The sequence below is a fragment of the Amblyomma maculatum genome, chromosome 1 (genome assembly GCF_055883805.1).
Source record: "Amblyomma maculatum isolate TAMU_Amacu chromosome 1, ASM5588380v1, whole genome shotgun sequence".
NCBI lineage: Eukaryota > Metazoa > Arthropoda > Arachnida > Ixodida > Ixodidae > Amblyomma > Amblyomma maculatum.
Genome location: NC_139344.1, coordinates 191,519,455 through 191,534,154, shown reverse-complemented (window position 1 = coordinate 191,534,154; position 14,700 = coordinate 191,519,455). Strand labels below are relative to the sequence as shown.

The following is a 14,700-nucleotide window of genomic DNA, read 5'->3' as shown; positions in this document are numbered from 1 at the left end:
TGCGGCGACAGTGTCACCAAATGTAGTTTATTAGATTTTCATACCATCTTTGGCTGTCTTTAGTGTCCCTTTAAAGATGGAGCTTCAAGGTCCCCTATAATTTTTTGTGCTACGTTTCTTCCATTTAACTCATGAACCAACAAGCCCAAGCAGCTACCCTTTGGGTAACACTTGTTCCAAGAAACTGATATTTTGGCAGTCTTGTTTTTTTTTCCCAAAATGTTACATTTTTGTGTTACTGGTATGAAGAGGGTCACATGACTTGACTTTAGGTTTGCTTATCAAGTTTTTAAAGCCAATGCAAAGCACAAGGCCACTCATGATTGTACATTTTGGTAGTCCAAGTTGAAGAAAACTGCACTGAAAAACTGAAGCAGACCAAAAAGCAACTGTAAGTGTTAACTAGAATGTAAAGTCCCAGCCGCAATGTTATGGAGTACGTTTCGGCAGTCAAGTTCTTATCATACTTTACCTAACATCTTACCTAACAAGAAGTACTTTACACATATATGTTAGCAAGTGCCACTGGTGCACTTGCGCATAAAGCCAAAACAGCATTGTACCTCGTCTATGCAGTGGGGAAAAGAATTTCAAACACCACAGCATGCTCCATAGTATTTTGGCCGTGCCTGTACGTCACAGCACACACAAGAAAAGCAGTGCACGACGCTCTAGAGGCTCATGATATATGGGGGTCAAGTCTTCAAAAGAGCATTTCCTTAACTGTGGCTGCAGATGACAATGGCACGTTACAGAGGATATCACACAGCAGCATGGTACATTTTGAACAATGTCTTTATTATGATATGATGACAAACTGTGATATTCACATGAATGGGGAAAAAATGAACGAGAACAGTGCTCAGAGGTAGTTAGTAGATCGGCCCTTCGCTCTGAGGGTCTTCTCAATTTAAAACTGGTGCAGGTCAGCACGCTGAAGGAATGCTTGCTTCCTGCACATAAAATAGTCTAGCTCATTTCACAATGCATCCACATCTTACTAAAACCAAGATTCTTGCCCAACTGTAAGGAAACAAACATGTCAGTTCGGACAAGGTGATGCACAGTAACAGCCATAGGTCAATTCAAGATTATCTAAAAATATAACATGTAATCATAATCTTGCTAACTTGACATAAATGACTATTTATTAGTAGGCCTAGTGCTTCCAAGAACTTTCATGAAAATATTAGTTGACATGCATTTCAATAAAGCTGCAGCAAGTCAACTAAGACGAACAGAAAAAGTGTCAACACTGGAAATTTAGCACTGTGGTAGGAGTAACAGGGTGAGAGTATTGCTTGTGATTTATGTTTGGAATTTGGAAGAGAAAACAAAACAAAAAACAACACAAAATATGCGACAGTTAGTGCCAAATGTTGTAGATGCCACAATGATATATGACACAGCTGTACTGCTGATATTCTGACATAGGACCGACACCATTCCAACTTTAGGTTGACCAATCATTTCGCCCTACCATATACGCCAGCAGTCCCGGCTAGCTCAGTTGGTAAGCGAACATTCCTGTGAGGTGGTTATCCATGGCTTGAACACCAGACCAGGACACATTTTCCTTGTTTCTGTGAAAGCTGTATGGCTTCAATTTGCAGGCAAGTCTACACTACCCGAGGGGTTTCTCCTAAACAATGAAAAGTAGAATATGAGGTGACATGGCCTGAAATATTGCAGAAGAGTCTTGCACCATCCAATATCAAAGGTGACTATGTACAGTGCTCTAATTCATTCCAGATGGAATCAGAAATCCAAATGAAAAACTGTGTTGGATAGTTCTTTAAGGTACTGCCACTTCAACAAAATGTGCTACCAGATTACAAGAACGAAAAGATCTTGCTTCAGGTTAATGAAATTGAGCCTGATACAGACTTTTCAGCAAAACTAAGAAAGAAAAGAAAGCAGCACTTTCTTGATGCTGACAAGTGCAGTGATGGGCCAGCCGCAGCCCTCCCATTGTCGTGGTATGCATCAGTGCTTTCATACTAGAGCACTTGCAAAAAATGCCCACAACAGTGTAAACACTAGCACAAGAATAATACAAGAGCATTCAAGGCATGTGCCAAGATGAGGATCACAATGCTCAACGAAGGATTGCTTTTCAAGTCATCCAGAATGCATTTTTTTCTTTGTTCTTCACATTTTCTGACACATACACCGACTGAAAAATTCTTCAAATTACTATATCCTCCCATTCTGATGCAACTCTCATGAGATCACGCACTTTGAACATTCGAATATCTACTGTGTCAAAATATTTATCTTTAAAGGGAAAGAACACTCGCCAAAATATATCAAAGGATTATGGTAGAGTTGAAAAGACCTTGCCTCATAGAGTACAGATCGAGCACTAAAATATCAGAGGCTTTACAATTTTAATTTGCCATTGAAAATCGCATTAAAAAAAACGAGGTGCTATCCAGCGAAGAAACCCTATTACTTTCAAGGTAATACCCCACGTGACTACATATATCAGCAAAATATCGCTGATTTTCGGATTTTCGTAAGTGCACACTTTCTTGTTACTTCTAGAAGTGCTTGTCATTATTTATTATATTTTGCGCTCTCTGCACTGAGTCATTCTAGCGGAAATTAAGAAGAAATGGACATGGGCAGAACATGTAGTGCGAAGAGAGGATAACCAATGGTCACTAAGGGTAACAAATTGGATTCCAAGGGAAGGAAAGCATAGCGGGGGGCGGCAGAAAGTTAGGTGGGCGGATGAGGTTAAGAAGTTCGCAGGGGTCAAGTGTATGCAGCTAGCACAGAACCGGGTTAATTGGAGAAATATGGGAGAGGCCTTCGCCCAACAGTGGGTATAGTCTGGCTGATGATGCTGATGCTGATGCACTGCGTCCTTAAATAAAACCACTCCTCATTTTGCACTGCGAGAGGCATGCTTTCAGGTTTTGCCACTAGATGGCACCACAGTGTTTGGAATTGCATGAATGAAGCGATTATAGTGCCCACTAAAACTTTCGTCGACGAGGCTTGCATTATTGTGCCGTAACAGCCTTTAGTGTGAAACTGAAAAAGAGTGTTCCTCAAAGCAAAAAAATATTTAATCACTGTCTGGCGAGTGAAATTTATATTTGTTTTCGGTACATCTTTTTTCTCGACCACCAGCCATCATCGTGGTCGCTGCTCATGGTTTCTAGCATCGGACTACATAAAGACAGCCGCATGCACTGATCGAAAAATTCTCGGCAAAAATTTTCAACACCGTTTCTACCAAATCCACTATGGAATCGCAATATTTCCATTGCGCCGAAAAATATTTTAGACCTAAATTTTAGTATTTTGTCCCCTTAAAATCAGCTACTGGCCTCTTTAACTCCAATTTTTTTTTCGAGTGAACAATGTGACCTTGCGTACTGATTTTGATTTGAAAAACACACTGCTAAAGAATTTGGAATGGAAGGCCGGTCTGGACGAGTCTTCAGCTAGAGTGAAGATTGCTGGGAAACGTATCAACAACCTTAGATATGCGGATGATACCACTTTAATGGCAGAAAGTGAAGTGGAACTCAAGAGACTTCTGATGCGCGTACAAGAGAGTGAGAAGTTTGGGCTTAAACTGAACATTAAAAAGACAAAGATCATGGCATCTTGCCCCATCAAGTCCTGGAGCATCAAGGGACAACAAGTGGAAGCTGTGACAAATTTTCTCTTCTTGGGCTCCAAGATAACCCTGGAAGGAGACTGCAGCCATGAAATTAGGAGACGCCTACTTCTGGGAAAGAGAGTCATGGCTAGCCTTGACCGCCTAGTAAAGAGCAGAGACATTAGCCTGCCAACCAAGATCCGTATAACTCGTGCTATGTATGGTATTTCCAGTTGTGATGTATGGATGCGAGAGTTGTACTGTGAAGAAGGCTGACCGCCGAAGAATTGACGTGTTTGAATTGTGGTGCTGGCGGAGAATCTTGAGAGTTCCTTGGACGGCCAGAAGATCAAATCAGTCGATATTGTCGACCATAAACCCTGACTGCTCATTGGAGGGTCAAATTCTAAAGTTAACGCTCAGCTACTTTGGTCATCTGATGAGAAGAGAGGAGTCGCTGGAGAAAGATTTTATGTTGGGAAAGGTTGAGGGTCACCGGAGAAGGGGTAGGCAGCGAACGCGATGGTTAGATGGCATCCTCGAGGCGCTGCAGATGAAGTTATGTGATGTTAGGAAGATAGTGAGAGACCGGAAAGCGTGGCGTGATATGGTCCATAGGGTCACGAAGAGTCGGACACGACTGAACTGAAAGAATTTGAACCATAGAATTTCTATTTTGAAACTCAGCAGGACAAACATGAGAAGTATACAGCACTGAAACAATCTAAATCTCCATACCACAGGCACACGTGATCACAGGGAATATAACAGATCAATGCCTTAACACTGCTTCTTCATTTTAACCCACATTTGCTCCACCCACCTGCAGTGACACAAACCATAATGGTCATTAAAATTCTGAAGAAAAAATTACAGCTGCCAACCCTGCAGTTAAACCTTAGTCCCAACTAAGTTGGCAAAATTATAGAAAAACAATTTTTTTTTATAAATACCAATATACACATTATTTCACCACTGCCCTTTTTGTATACCCCTACCTTTATTGTACCTCGGTTACTTTGTTCTGCCTTTCACAGAAACTGCCAAAGCTTCGTTCCTTTTCTATAGTATACAGTACACTGATTCTGCTGCCTTGTCACTGTCAGCTGTATGTGGAGTGAGACTTGATCAAAATTTTTCATTGGCCTTTCCTGCCAATTAGAAGGACGGAAAATAATGTTTTAAAAAATCTAAAATCGAATGCAGATTTCTGTTGTCATTTCTATTAACTTGACATCAGGCAGCCCATGCTTTTACGTTGACTGTTTCATAGCAGTATAAGATCAGCAAATACTATAGGAGGTATACCAATGATCGAAATGGGTGTCATTTGTCATGCCACTGAAGCAAAGTTCAAATCTCCTGAAATATAGCAAGAACCACTTGTGTACTTACGCAGCTTATCTCTACAAATGACTTCAAGTCTGCGTGACTGTATTTCTCAAAGTTACTCTAAAACAAGCCCCAAGGACAAAATCAAGTAAACAGACATGGGTCGGCAAATAAAAGTGTGGGAAAATGCTACAGTTACTTACCCGTCGTTGCCTCGATTGTATTCTGCAGATCCTCTGCAATGCCTTCACTCTGCTTGTAGCTGTCCCAGTCCAGTTTTGACTTTTCCTGCCTGTTAGAGAGCGGAGCTCTACACTGAAGCTTGTACTAGCTTGTACTACATCAGGGCACAATCAATCATGAACTACAAAAGCAAAAGCATGCCAAATTCTGGGCGCACCCCAACTAAATTTGGAAGTCACCATTGGGGTGGCCATAGTTTAATTACCCACTAGCCCACACCCTGACCCTTCTATGCTTCTACAACAAAGAACCTCATCAACGAAGCAGCTAAGAATGCATCAGGCCTCTCACTTTTCATATTACATGCAAGAAGAATAACAAAGTCTGTCCAAGCAGTAACACAGGCGGTATATAGTCGTCCCCCTTCCAAGGCACAAAAAGAAAGAAAAAAAACATTATGCTGGATGCAAATCTTGGACGATAATGAAAGGTTTTTTTCCCCCAAATAACCAGCCATATTGCATACTGTTTTCATTTCATGATCTCAGCAAATCAATAACTCAGCACCAATGCAATACCTTACCAGTACAGGTACCATCAAAAAGTAAATGGAAGGCAATGCTCGTCAAAAACGTCAATTTTAGTCGCCAATATTTTATGCATTGCTGAACAGATGTGTATTCAGTCTAAATGTGGTTCTATGAATTACATGGTGCACAACAAACCTCGACCATTTGGCTTTGGATTCAAGGAAATTCAATTTATATTCAACAAAGTTGCCTTCCTTTTGACAATGGATATACAAGACTCCAAGAAGTTATGAGTTGTAACCACTATCGTGTTGAAAACATTGTTGGTTCATGAAACGATGCCACAAAGTGCATGATAAAATGGCTTTGGTGACTACACAATGGCACTCATGGAGCCTCTGCGCAGTGCTGTCTAGAAAATGTTTTATGGTTTACAGACAGAACAAGGTGCAGAAGATGGGTAAAAAAAAGTCAAAGGAAACTGAGCAAGGGTTGAAAGGCAGCCAAGACAGAGTAAGCAAGGCTAAACACTGTAGGACAGTTAAACAGGGTTAAGTCCAAACTGAATTTTACACTGATTACTTGCTCCTGGCTTTCATTTTATTATAAAAAGAAAAAAGAAAACAGCAAATTACAGGGTCAGCATACATAATGCGATTACGAGTACCAAAGTTAGAATGACCTATCATAAAAAAATCCTGACCATCAATAGTGTTAAACAATGAAATGTGTTCTGCATTCTAAACTGATCAGCATTCTTACTACGTAAAAGAGAAGGTCAACACTAACCAGTGTACTAATTTTCTGCTTCTTGCTGAACAGCTGGTTCAGCACATTTCCTGCTCCACCTGGCTTCTTTTTTCTGAAGGGAAAAAAGGAAACAAGTTACTGATCATACAGTGCCTTTTCATTTTCTTTTTCTACTTTTGACTCGAACACACTGTGTGCACAGAAAGAAGCATAATGTTGTTGAACCTAAAGGGATATTTTTAACAGCTGTGAAAAAGCCACTTTTTGTTTTAAAAGAGACATGAGCACATTTGGTAACAACTAGGGGGAGGGAGAAAGAAAGATGTAACCTGTGCGGGATGTCATACAAGGTGTCCTCCCAGTCACATCTGGCTACCCAGACGTGAAATGAGTATGAACACAAACATGATTTTCCTGGGAACCTTCCCTCTGTTTGAATTCAGAAAGTTGCCATGAGGCACTATGAGCACAGGTGGTCTCATTACAGCACCCCAGTGGCATGGCGCCCTATGCTAGGTGTCACCCTCGTTCTGATTACCCTCAGCTGCATGGATGCTCTGCGACAATGATGACAACAAACATGGTTCGCGCAGAAGCGTTTGCCTTGAACAGCTAACACTGCAAAATACAAATGTGCCAGCAATAAATCTGGCTCGGCCCATTTAATTAAAGCTTTTTATTAGCATGTGAGACTACAATTTCTCCCTTTTTTGAAACTGATGAATTGTTATAAGCAGCGAGAGCATGGGATTTATTTCCATGCAAAACTTGACAGTTGACTACTGTATGGAATAATTACGCACATTTTACGACATCCACTAAGCACAGATGCATTTTCCTCTGCTTTTATGAGCAAGTCTTCTTTCACACAAGACATGTTCTCTCATTGCATCCCAGTGAGCAAAAACTACACCTACTCCCAGTGTGACGCTACACAAAATGCATGCACGCAGCGCTCACCAAACTGTTTGACAGGAAAACATCACCAGCTTGAGGAACTTTTCTAAGCTCAGTTTTTAAGTATAAGTTTTTTGTATTTCTAGCTGGTTTCAGTTTCTTGCAGACTTAAAATTAATCTTTTTTTTTTTTTTTTTGTTATATCGTCAACAGGCAAAATGCTTTCTTCAAAGATTGCAGTATAATAGTAAATAAACAGACATAATAACCCTACACACGATGCCCACAAAATATGCCATCATAAGAACATCTAAGCAGGACTGGCAGTAGTGTTATGCCACATTCAAATGCTGGGGAAATACAAATTTTGACCTAATGTGCACAGGTCTGCCACCCTGAACAAACTATAAAGGCTAAACAAAATTTAATTATTGGCTCTGCCACCTTGGATGGTACCACGGCTACCATAACTATGTTATTCTGGTACATGCATTAGTAAAGCATTGTTTAGTGCTTTTGACAAGCAGGAAACAAAGCATTACAGACTAGGAGCATAGCCAGAAATATTTTTCCAGGGGGTGTCATATGCACCAGTGAAAAAATAAGAGAAACAGCCTCTGCCCAAACAATATCAGAGTCATTTTTCTCCTTTAATAAAGCCAAAGGTTTCAAGTTTCATTGACTGCAATATCTACATAAAATAAAAAGTGCACACAGGACTACGAGGACTTGATTTGTAAAACACATATGCACTAATTCGGAGATTCAGAGCCTAGCAAAATTGTCTAACATTTGTAATATGTCCACTTTGTGTCGGTATCCACTGAGGGGTGAAGCAGATACTGCGCTTTTTTTCCCCCAAAAAAAACAAACCAACTGAAGACATTTAGTTTAGCTTAATTTGTTTAGCTTATAGGGTTAAGCAACTCAGGCTGAGAGATGCCATAGTGTGGAGGGCTCTGGAAATTTCAACCACCTGGGGTTCTTCAATGTGCACTGACATTGCACAGTACATGGGTGCCTTGCAAATAACTGCGTAAATTGAAAATCTGTGTACTACATGAAAAGAAACGTACGGTATCCTTCACACTTCTCGCCGAACACACAAGCTGTGCTATATGGGAAGGAAAGGCGGGAGTGAGAGAGAAAGAGGTACCGTAGTGGAGTGCTATGGGATCCAGGTGAGGCTGAGAACAAACACCTACCAAATAATCTATGGAAACAAGAGGATACCATAGGGAGTACAGAGATGCATTGGCCAGTTTAATCAGTATGTTATTACCAAATTCAATAATTTTTATTTTTATTTCTCTCCAGTGTAGCAAGGAGAGATCCCAGCCCAGAAACATTTGGGGAAGAAATAAACAAATTTTACGGCAGCTGAAGAAACAATACTTGCTAGAGAAGCAAATTAGACGTACCATTTCTACCATTCATGGCCATACGCTAGAACACTGTGCATGCTACCATAGTCAATACACAATTCATGAGTCTCATTAGCGTCAGTTGACATTAATAAAACTTAATCACCAAAGCTAAATGCCATTCAGCTGAGCTACAGTAGGGAACTGAGACTAGATCACTCTACCACCTTCACTGCTAATCTGACATCAATAGCAGAGCATGTCTGCATTTTTCAATCAGCAAGGTTCCCCTCGGTAACAAGATCAGAAGTATACAATTGGGTAATACGCATTATCTTGGAAAAGATAGAAGCTTCCATTCTCGTCAGCCACATACCCAGGCGGCAGAGGTGACTTGGACTGTCCAGCAACATCCTCCTGAGTCTTTGCAAATAAGCTTCCTTTGAGTCTACTGACACCTCCTTTTCAACCCTGAAATATCAAAACAAAGTGGTGCACTCATAAATGCAAAATTCTTGCAGGCAATTATACCTGTCGAGTCCAAACAAGCTACACATGAAGTCATTTCTCAACCTTTGTGTGCTACGTGGAAGTTACGTACGATTTGCGTTTGGATACATATAAAATTGTCAAATGTTTCGGTTTTATTACAGCCTCAAACAAGTAAATTACGGTATGCATGCACATTTCTGTACAGAGCCACTAATTTTAGGCATGGCACATGGTGTGGCAAACCCAAACATTTAGACTGTACAAAATATTGTCAAGACAAGCCCCAAGGAGCATTGGCTTCCAGCACTGATATCAGGGTTCAGCCCCCAGCACGCCTCTCGAGCCAACGGTCACAACATCGTCGCTGTTCCCAAGCGCGGCGGCCGTGCGGTGCTAGGCACGTGGCATTATCCCCCCACCCCCCTCATGCACGCGAAAGGAAAACATCACCTCGATGACAAGGTGAGAAGAAAGAAATCGGTATGGCTGAGTTAAGGTGTCCTGCAGCAGCCGAGCTGTTAAAACCTTGCCTCGGTCAGTAATGATGGTCGACAGTGCACTGCGTCTAAGCACAATGTCGTTGATAAAAAAGTGAACAACTTCACCTTTATTTCAGTGTAGCGTGTCAAGTAGTCTGTGGCAGTCCATGGCGATTACGATCCCCTTGTGGTCGTTCGAGGATAAAGGAAATGAACCTAAAAGGTCCATACCCACTTTCTCGAATCATGTCAGGAGTGGCTTAATAGATTGCAACATGCCGGATGGCTTGAGCGCGGCCCAGGCAAAAAAATAACTATTGCTTTCCAATTGGAAATCATCAATTGGAATCAATTGGAAATTCCCTAATGTGTTTTCGGCACTTTTGAAGAATACCGATTGGAAAATACCAACTGAGCTATTCCAATTGGCCAACACCAAATGGTCAGCCCCAACAGGTAGGCACCAAATGGACCATTCCAACTGACAGACACCCATTGGTCAGCTACAATTGTCAGGCACCAGATGATCCTACAATGACAGGAAGCAATTGTCAGGTGGTCTGATCAATTTATTAAGAAAGATTATAGATATAGAGTCTTATCATGGCATCCAGCTCAGTCCCTGGCAGGTCCCGGCTTGCTCACAAGGCATCCAGGTCCCTGGCGAAATTCCTGCAATTATCATTCAACAGCCTTACTACAGTGAAACATCAATATACAGCAGTGGCCAGGAACAAGATATATAGAGCACACAAAGTAAACCAATATACACAGCACTGAAATTTACTGCAAGCTTAATTTCATGCATGAACATGTTTTATACCTGGCAGGTTCACGGATAAAGCTGTAGGGAGATCCAATCGGACCGCTAGTTGGTGATTCATAAGGATTTACAGCCCAATGAACAGCTTCCACAATATTGCCTCAATCCTCTAGTGCACTCTTCCTGTTTAATATTAGTACTGAACACGAAAATAAATTGCTTTATCCTCACACCTAAAAAAGGAAACAAGTTAAATAATTACTACTAGGGAACTACTTGTTTTTTGGGGAAAGCAGCGGACTATAACAACCAAATCCAAACAGTACATGAACTGATGTTACGATGCGAAGAAAAAAAAATAAGCTAAACAGTTCAGAAGGCAGTATCATACAGGCCATACCTAAATTAAAATACGCTAATAACACGCGCTTTAATAATTTCAAGCACAGAAAAGGCAACCACTATCTGAAATTCTGTTTTCTTGTAGTGGGGCACAACCACTTTCAAGCTCGCGAGCTTGAGCGATTATCACATTGTACACGGCAGTTATGCATTAGGTGTTTGCGCTGCAGCTCAGACTGTCCCCACAGCCTGTAATAAGTAATATGAGAGTAGAGCGCGCCACTTGCGAAGACAAGCATGTTAAAAAAAAAAAAAAAAAAAAAAAAAAACTTAATTCTTTGAAGACAGTCTGTTCAACCAACGCCTTGGATTACCAAAAACAAGGAGGTTGGTTATAAGCTTCGCAAAATTGCAAGAGTGGAACACGGTAGCACCTTCTTTATGGCACTCGACATACACGCACGGACGCCACTGCGCCGACTACGCCTGGTTATCGGAGTAACGAATTCCTTAACGCTCTCGTGTTAAAATGTGTCAGTAGATTCACTCCTATGTCACGCATACATATTCATATAATCTCCGCTGTGCAGATTTTTACGAAACGCGATCGCTGTACTCACTTCCAAATGCGGTCGCTTTCGCCGGGGTCGTCCGTCTTGATGTGTTATTGCCATGAACCACTGTTGCGTCAAAGGTGACAATCCTTTGACACTAGGAATTGGCACAACTGCGCAATCGATGACCTTGCAGCGCACACAGGTTGGTGAAGGTATCCGAGCATACTGCGCGCACTCGCACACACAAGGAAAAAAACTGCTGCCGCGAGCCGAGCCGCGGAAGGCACCAAGCGCGGAAAGATAGTAGCCGTATAGTGTTCTAGAATTGAGAAGTGTGCCGTCTGCCGCCGGCGAGCTGGTCGTTTCAGCGATGACAGGAGAGAGGGCGCTGTGTGCAGGAGGAGCGCAGTGAGCGCGGAGCAGACAGCTGGGTGAACCGCCTTCGTCACCGCTAGTTCAATCGGACTCCGAAGGCGCGTAGCAATAAATTGTGTCGCTTTATCTCCCACACGCTTGTCTAAATGTATTAAAACGGTTATGCTCATGAACAAAACAACTAGTTCCCTATAAAATAAGCGGCCGTCGTCAGGGAACGGCAATACAAATACAGGCAGTGTAAAATACAGATTGCCGACGAACTGACAAGCAACGGCAAGATATATTTCCTGAACGTATTGGGTGCTTTATTTCTCGAACACTAGCGGGAGGTTCAATGAAGAATGTCTAACGTATTTCTATGATTATGTAAATTTTTAATATTGGATGCACCGGTTTATGCGGGCTAGACTGAAGTCTTCCATCGACGCTCGCACGTACTGAAAACGCAGTGAATGGTGTTTTAGGCTAGGCTAGCGTACTTTTTGCGCCACATGTAAATAGAGGTATGCGAAGATTGCTTGAAGACAGAAATTATGCCAGCGCTTACTGTTGACTTTATTTAAATGTGGGCGAATACATATGAACTGGCAGTCCTACTCAAAACGAAATGAATGAATGAGAGCACATAGGAATGAACGAAACCACATAATGGACGACGTGAAAAAAAATCGCGACTTAGTGCAAGAATATGGTACAAACGTATAAAACTGCACAGAACTATATGAGAATATTAATGAACTGTATTAGGCCGTGAATAAATTAAGCTGCTAAATTTGAAAACACACAAGAGAAAGGCAGAATGATTAAAGTCCTCAAACACGATTACTTGCACCTCCTCAGCTATAGGTGCTTTACCTGCTCTGCTTTAGAGGTCTGCTCTTGGTTTAGCGACTTGGCATAAAAACGCATTCGCATGAGGACGTAGAACTTCACTATGTTAAGTGTCATTTCTTTGTCATGAGTAGGGCAACCAAACTTGGAAACCTCTGCGCTTTGCAAAAACAAAGCAAATTCGCGCATGCTATTTGCGTTAATCTTTCTTGAACTAAAAAAAAAAAAAAAAAAAAAACCGTGAAAGACTCTTCCAGCGTGTGCACGAGCTTTGCAAGCTCCGAGGACGGATAAAGAAGACCTCCGTGGTCGAAGTTTGAGATAAATTGATATTCTTCTTTTTGTGCCGCGCACGATTTGCTTGAAATGAGATAAGCGGAGCAAGTACTGCATTTTGACTTCTTCATGAACTTTCTAGCGACATATCCTGCAATATAAGCTGTGAGACGGCTAGAACTGTGCCTAGTGACGTATCTGTGGTCATCTGAAGGAAGGGAATTCAAGGTAGCTTCGACGTCCTAGAGACTTCCCTCGTCAACCAAACGGTCAAGCTCATCAGTAGGATTTGAAAGAAGCTGGGTAGGTTTCTCGCTTGTACGGCTAATTCCAAGTAAGGCATTTACAATTTCAGCATTACAATTTCCTGTCTTTGGGGGCTTCGCTAAGTTGTAAAATGCCAGGGCATTAACTGTCACTAAAACTTGAGCCGGCGTGGGATGATCGTTGCAGCCATTAAATTGCCTCACGATGCCGAAGAGGTTTTCTAGTTTGTCTTGGCTTAGTCTCGATGTGATAATGTATGTAAAACCGCATTTTGCAGATAAGTAGTCAACGAGGTCGACTGTGGACTGCAAAGTTACCCGGCCTTCCGCGGTGCTGTTGCTTAGGAAACCATGGTTTGAGTCAACCATGCTTTGAGTGTATTTCGAGAAGGGAAGGGTTCGAATAGGGAAGGCAGCAGAAAGAGCGCGCAATGAGCAAGAAGAAATAACGAAAGAAGGAAAAGAGCATTCAGTAAAAGAAGGGGGGGGGGGGGGGCGAAAGTCATACGAGACGGACGGAACTGTTACTGTGCTCTCTGCAAACATTTGTTTTCCTGCTTGACCAATCATCGCTCTTCGCTCAACAACGCGCCATAGTACAACAGCCAGAGAAGCAACGCGATGCAACAAAATTCGCGCAGGAAACGAGCCGCAGAAGCAGACGCCCCAAGCGTTTCCTCTGCGGCGCGCGCGCTTGTGATGCGCTCCTACGGCTGACAGCGCCACCTACGCTTTTCATCGCTCCGGCGACCACGTCGCTCCCATTGCCGCGCGCCGAAGACGGCACACTTCCCAATTCTAGAACACTATAGTAGCCGCACCAAAGCTGGAGTTTGCTCCGCGACGCCAGCGCTCGGTTTCCAGCGGAGCGGAACTACAAAACCTACGCGCACCCGCGCAGCGCGCGGCTGTCTGCGGAGTCTGCGCAGCCCGCTCGCTCGGGAGCGCGTGCTACAGGCAGCCGCGCGTGCAAGCGGAGCGGGAGAAGGAGAGTGAGGACGAGGGGGGATGGTCGTGCGTCTGTGCGTGCAAAGCCGGCGCTCTTTGCCAGTGGTGTTTCTTATTTTTGCTTTTTTCTGTGCCCCGGCTGACATAGAGGCTGGCTGGAGGCACGCTTTTTATCGGTGCTTTCGAAAGTGAGAAATTATGATTAATTGATCGCCGCGGACATTGTTTTCAAAGAGCACTTGTTGGCAGCCTCAGACTAAAAAAAAAACACATGAACGCGAATTCGGTACTCGAAGGCAGAGGCAAGCGACAGGTATTTTGAAGGACTTGAGGCGGCACCTCTTGATGTCTCTTCCATGTTGTTCAGAGAATGAAGGGTCAAGCCTTCTCGTTGAGAATTGATACGCGTGTACACAGCGACGAGTGCTCCGGGCGCTGGTTGGGGAGCTTCCTTTCCATTTGTGACTGCTCACTTGAAAGGGGCCTATTCAACTCTTTGGGTAGGGACAGACGTTTTAGGCGATGCGAACTAGGGATTGCACAGCTATGCTGTGCAATCCCTAGTTCAGTTATTTCCTCTAGCGAATGCGCAGTTTTGAGCTCCCAAAGCAGGATCGCGTATGAGGATAGAACGATTAACGTATGTGTTTTCCCTTTATAAGCGCCGAGTGATGGCATTAATGACATATATCT

General features: G+C 42.7%; 1 long non-coding RNA gene across 1 annotated transcript; it reads right to left on the bottom strand.

The window, feature by feature from the left end:
• Positions 1-900: 900 nt before the first annotated feature.
• Positions 901-6,618, bottom strand: LOC146205247 (uncharacterized). The gene is made up of 2 exons (XR_014701575.1): positions 6,454-6,618; positions 901-5,243 (listed from the first exon to the last, which is right to left on the bottom strand). It is a non-coding gene; the product is annotated as an uncharacterized LOC146205247 (long non-coding RNA).
• Between the last annotated feature and the right edge of the window lie 8,082 nt (positions 6,619-14,700).